General features: G+C 26.4%; 1 long non-coding RNA gene across 1 annotated transcript; it reads left to right on the plus strand.

Moving 5' to 3' along the window:
• The first annotated feature begins 2,171 nt into the window (after positions 1–2,171).
• LOC126845504 (uncharacterized) lies at positions 2,172–3,550 on the plus strand. The gene is made up of 3 exons (XR_007686788.1): positions 2,172–2,208; positions 2,810–2,833; positions 3,481–3,550. It is a non-coding gene; the product is annotated as an uncharacterized LOC126845504 (long non-coding RNA).
• Positions 3,551–6,736: the final 3,186 nt, after the last annotated feature.

The raw sequence follows: 6,736 nt of genomic DNA on the forward strand, positions 1-6,736 counted from the left end.
ACAAGTGTATTAATTACACGAACTTCTAAACGTCAATTCGCACTACACGAACCTTGTCCTACATGTGTACTACACAATACACGTGTAGAATCTTCGGTCCTAGTATAGACTGTAGAGTTACCTAGTGTGAACCCTTTTCCAAACAATATAAGTTCAAAGCACCAGGAATACATGAGATGTGTTAATATTTATTTACCGGAATAAGTATAGTATCCCTCTTAACAGTTTTAAAATCGTGTAAAAAATGTTATATTTAAAGCTATTAGTTTCTTACATATTCACTATTAAAAATGTTTTATTATTAAAAATTCTCAAATATATAAAAAATGTAATTTTGTTTGTTAGGATGGAGTTTAGTAAGAAATGGTATGTTGTTCGTCACTTATTACTTTGTTTCATTTAATTTTGTTTGCACAATTGAACTATGGTACCAAAAATATTGACGAAGAAAGCTAATTTATCTTGGACATCTTAAATCTGTTGTTCATTTATTTTGAAATGTTCGATTATTAATAGTTCTATAATCGTATATCTTTGAAACAAATTAATCATGTTGTAAAATATATTGTAATTTATTATATTATAATAAACACAAATTTTATGTTCATGTACATTGTGCAATATTTCAAACTTGACAATCAATTAACAGCTTTTAATAAACCCTGTTTCGAAAATGTGACCCACTTTTACTTTAAACTAATTTAGTGTGATATTATTTTCATCAAGTATTTCGATAGTTTCGATTAGATTTCATCATTTAAAAATGAGCACTAATTAATTTGGTTTATAATCTTCGTTATATTTTAAAATACCTAATACTTTATTTGCTTAAAAGCTAGCGGATTGGTCGAAATCTTTGGATGTGGAACGCCTAAGACAACAGAAACAACCGACGATTCGAGCTCTTCCAAAAGTAATAGTTACTTATGTTTTAAAGATAATTATTTTACATAAAAAAATTAAACGTTATTAATTTGGTGATTCACTTATATAGTCTTAAAACGTAAAATAGCATCGTTTAGCATTCAATTTGGTCACTATATTTTGAGCTTGATTTAAATTCGAAAACACAGTTTCCGTTTGCTTTGTATAGAAGATTGCGTTAGTCGAATTAGCAAATGTCCCTTTTTCATATAATGGAATTTATTATTTTCTTCCAAGGAAATTCCTTGACCGTGTCTTGATAAGGTCGTACCCTTTTTTTATATAGTTTAATATAAATTATATTATTATATATCACATATTTTATGTTCATGTATATTGTGCAATATTTCAATCTTGACAATTAATTAGCAGCTTTTAATAAACCCTGTTTCGAAAATGTGACCCACTTTTACTTTTAACTAAATTAGTGTGATGTTATTTTCAACAAGTTATGTACCTAGGCATAAAGGTTAGCATAGTTGTGCGACTTCGATTAGATATCATCATTTTGTGCTCATTTAAAAATATGCACTAATTAATTTTAATTTATAATATTCGTTATATTTTAAAATACCTAACACTTTATTTGCTTAAAAGCTTGCGGATTTCGCGAAACCTTGGGATGTGGAATGCCTAAGACAACAGAATTCACTGACGGTCCGATCTCTTCCAAAGGTAATAGTTACATATGTTTTAAAAATATTTATTTTAAATAAAAAAGTTAAACGTTATTAATTTGGTGATTCACTTGTATAGTCTTAAAACATAAAATAGCTTCGTTTAGTATTCAATTTGGTTCACTATATTTTGAACTTGATTGAAATTCGAAAACACAGTTTTCGTTTGCTCTGTATAGACGATTGCGTTAGTCGAATTAGCAAATGTCCCTTTTTCATCTTATGGAATTTATTATTTTCTTTCAAGGAAATTCCTTGACCGCGTTTTGATAATGTCGTACCCATTTTTTATATACTTTAATATTACTTATATTATTATAAAACACATATTTTATGTTCATGTATATTGTGCAATTAAGGTCCAAAAATGATCTTGAAAGGTATAGTATAGACTGTAGATTTAGCATAGTTGCCTAATGTGCACTTTCTTTATTATATTTGTAAAATGTAATAATTAATTTTCTGTATACAATTAACTTAGTTCTTTTTCTATTAAAAAGGTTTCAATGTTAAAAGTCCTCAAATAAATAAAATACGTTTTTTTGTATTTTAGCGCGTCCTCCGCGCATAAAAGAATCAAACAAAGGACCTTGTACATGTTTTGTAGGTAAGTATACTAAGTTCATTACATATTTTTAAAAATAATTTTTTTAATTAATATAGTTATCCTTATTAATTTGGTGATTCACTTATACATATAACCTATTTTTTTCTTTGAAGAGAATTCCTTGACAACTGTGGTCCGTCGTAATGAAACTTGTCCTCTACTAATACTACTGTTCAAATTTTATTATTATGATTGTCATTATATTTTAAAATATAATATTTTGTTAATCATTTTCATATATAATATAAAGTTAATATAATAACGTTTTGTATCGTGTTTAGAACTTCCTGAGAGACCAAATTAAGTTGTTAACATTAATTCTGTATACCATTAAGTCAATTATTTTTTTTATCATTGTCTTTTTCCCCCCTGTGATTTTCAATGAACTCTATCTCTAACACTTTAAGTTGAAACCACCATCATTACATGAGATGTGTTAATAATCTTCTACAGGAATTAGAATAGTATCCCGCTCAACAGTTTTAAAATCGTGTAAAACATGTCACATATAAAGCTATTATTTCCTAACATATTCACTATTATAAATGTTTTATTGTTGATATTTCCTAAATAAATAAGAAATGTTTTTTTTCTTTTTTAGGGAGTGACGTTTTATCAGAAGATGGTATGTTTTTACAAAAAATATATATATTTGTTTCATTTAATTTTGTTTGTGCAATTAAACTATGGTACCAAAAATGTTGACGACAAAAGCTTATTTTTCTTGGACGTCTTAAAACTTTTGTTTGTTTGTTTTGAAATGTTCGATTTTTTTTAAAAAAATTTAATGTTGCTGTATTATATTTTTTTAAAACACGACGAACTTGACAAAAATTAACAGCTTTTAACAGAACTTTGTTTCAAAATTATGACAGACCTTTACTTTGAACTGGGTTAGTGTGATGGTATCATCAATAACTTATGGACTGGGGCATAAAGGTTAACAAAGTTATGCAAATTCTGTTAAATTTACACAATCCATGCGTGTGTGATGATTGAAATTCGAAAATCCAGTTCTGTTAGCCCTAAAAATACGTTTGCGTTTCCGAGCATTTCTTATTTACGTATCAGTTAAGTTAAGGGAATTCCTTGACCACGTTTTGATAACGTCGTTAAAACGTTACATCGCTGTCTGCTGTAATAAAACTTATTCTCTGATATTACCAATTTAATTATATTACTATTATTGTCATTATATATTAAAATAATATATTTTGTTATTCATTGTCATATGTAATATTTATTATAATAATATTTTTGTATTGTGTTTAGAACATGCTGCGAATGAATGTGTGATTAGCAATTTCCCATTACATAACTTTCGCCATTGTCGAGATTGTCCTTATCATTAATCATAAGGTAAACTAATCTAATCGTTACATAGATTATTACATACATATATAGTTCTTATACTATAAAATATCATTCCTTAGAGACTTTTTGTAAATACAAAACACAATTAGTTTACATTGTTTTTTTGTAACATTATACGAACTTATTCTATTTAAGCTATGGATTAATAAGAATTTTTTTTTTTTTTTGATAGAAAGAATTTAATGACAACAATCTAATTTCGCAGAAATATACAGTTTAAAATAAATATAAATGTAGAAAATTAAATTGTGTAAACTATTACTAAACAAAAAACATATATTTCAAGGATTCATAATAAACTTCTTCTATCTGGCAAATTTAAAATGTATTGTTTTGCATTAGTGTAAGTTTTCAAACTAGGTTACATTTTTGCACCAGATTTTATTATTGTAGCTTTGCTTAAGTACAATGTGAATATATCGTTATAGCCTGTAACAACATTTTTCATAATCTCGAAGAAGATTGTCTAGATAAATCGATGGATCAAATTAAGATATAATAATTATGATTGGACGAGGCGCTTTAAATGTGACATATTACTTTTTAACACTCGGTTTGAAGTTTATTTATATGATTTAAGCTCGAAGGTTCGGCGAAAATATAAAAGTTTATGAATCGATACACGCAATTTCAATAACAAAATAGTAAATAACTAATACAGTTTACATAAAGCTTACAAATCTACCATTCCACCCGTTAACAATTTCAAATTTAAATATATATATATATATATATTGTGCCATAGTTAACCATAGTTTTAGTTGGACCAAATTTGTTTATTTTGGAGAGTTACATAATCACCTTAAATTATAGGTTTAATAATATATTTAACATTTTGACTTGTTGTGTTCGAAAAATATCAGAAATATTTAAAATATTGGAAAATAATTTTACGCAACGCTAACCAAATTTGATTATTGCTAACGAAAATATTTAATCCGCACACGTGGTTTTTTAGATACATGAATGTTCTGTTATTTTCAAAATAACATTGCCATTTGCATTATTTATTAATAACACCTTGGTTGTATAGTTTGAATAACATTTATTATATAATGTATATTATATCTATTTAAATGTTTATCAATACAAACGTTTCCATATTATATAATTGTAAATGTTTATAAAAGGAAAAACTAAAAATTATAATCATTTTAATAAAAGATAGTCCCTCCCGTCCCTACTATGTCCGGACCCCACTGTTCGGACTTTTTACCTTTTATTCGATTATTTTGTATACATTTTGTACACACAATTGTTTTATCAGCAAGTCTAGCAATCAGTCATCATTTTGTTTGGTATGTGCTTTGGGGGGGGGGGGGGGTTAAATTGGAAAAAGTTTTTGGTAAATGTTAAATGTAATACATAAAATTGCTGTGCGTGATTTGGTGTTAAATACCACATGAGTTTTGCGTATATTTGAATAACCCTAGGGTAAACGACGAAAAGGTGTTAACACCAACAGCGGGAACGGTACCAATACATAATTTGTTTTTGTATTTGGTCGTATGTTGTGAAAAAAATTTGTAAATATTTAAATTCTGTACGTGAAATTAAGATGAATTTTATTTTTTACACCACAATTGTAACATATGCGTTAAAACATGTTGATTTTGGTAATACGTATATTGTTTGTCATTTATATATGACCAACAAGTAACTGTGTGAATAATTCAGTACCTAACTGTTTTTCCCTTATTTCGATAAATAATTTGTATAACACATTCACACTGTGATTTTAGTACGATCCGGTGTAATAAAATAATATTAAATTATTTTAAAAGTCTAATAATTTAGTAGATCAAAACTGTAAAGCTAAAAAAATTATAAAAAAAAAATTAAATCATTTAAGATAGTTTTAAAGTTGGTAAGTACCCTTTGAAAACATTTCAAATATAAAGCCAAAATCAGATAATTCACACTACGATACCATCAATCATTTAAATCAACTGTTGTTGTAGATGTTAAATTGTTAAAACAAGTAGTTTTTATACAACTATAAATAAACTTTAACCACAATAAAAATATACTTATTTCACTCATAAGTATATTTTTGTTGTGTGAATTAAACCGCAATAAAAAAAACTGTTTAATTAAACCATTATTATTCTTATGTATTGAAAAAGCGCAGTAGAGGTCTGGTCAACGGTTTTATATAATGCGGTGATGTTTTTGTTTTGTTTTATTATTACATTTTAGTTATATATATACATACGTTTAACGTGTCAAACTTAATAAATGTGTAACTCTAATTGTGAAATCACTCTACTAATTGTAAGTATAATGTAATGTCATACGCAAAACCAGTAAATATATAATGTATATACTAGCTGCGTTATGTGGCGTAACTCTGGTAAAAATATATAATAATCAATTAATAGTAATTGGAAGTGAGTAGAATTTTAAAAAAAATAATTTTTTATATTTTGTTAATAATATTACAACAATTTGTTTGTGATCTGAGATGGAATATTATATTTCTAGAATTACACGAATACTGTACATCCCAATCATGTGTTAGGCTTAAAAACTACTTTAGGAACGTTCCCTAACTTTCTGGATTTTCCTTGCAAAAACTGTATCATTCTCGAAGAGTAAGCGTAATTCTATTAAAGAGTTAAGGGTAAAAATTACTTTAAGAACGTTCTAGGACGTTCCGTAACTTTTTCGAAAATGTCTGAACTCTGTAGAAATATTTGGAACATTCTCGATGAGTAAATATAGATTGCGTAGTGAATTGTACGTAAGTAGAATAGGAAAGTGATTTGTAGCTTGCTCAGTAAATATGCTTTTAGTTTTATTTAACAAAAATGTGAAGTTGAGCAAAATATTTTTTATAAAAAAAAAAAAATGTGATGTTACAATAGTATGTATCATTATAATGTATTATTCTATGCATTCAGTTAAATAAAATAATTATGATAAATGCATTTGATATCTATATATAACAAATTGCTACGCAAATTTTTTTTTCTACGTCTATGCGGCTCAACATAAAATACTGATGATTTTTTTAATTTTTTAAAATTAAAATGTTTCAGCATATTACATGCTATTACAAGTTTTCTTACGCTCTAATTACATATTACAAATTAAGTTACTAATTACAATTAGTTTATGTTATTGTGATAATGATGTTTTCATGTTGATATTA

Source organism: Adelges cooleyi, unplaced genomic scaffold (assembly GCF_023614345.1).
Source record: "Adelges cooleyi isolate 19-005CV unplaced genomic scaffold, UGA_ACOO_1.1 ACOO_flye_CR_arks_rails_tigmint_CR_PRNA_795, whole genome shotgun sequence".
Taxonomy (NCBI): Eukaryota; Metazoa; Arthropoda; class Insecta; order Hemiptera; family Adelgidae; genus Adelges; species Adelges cooleyi.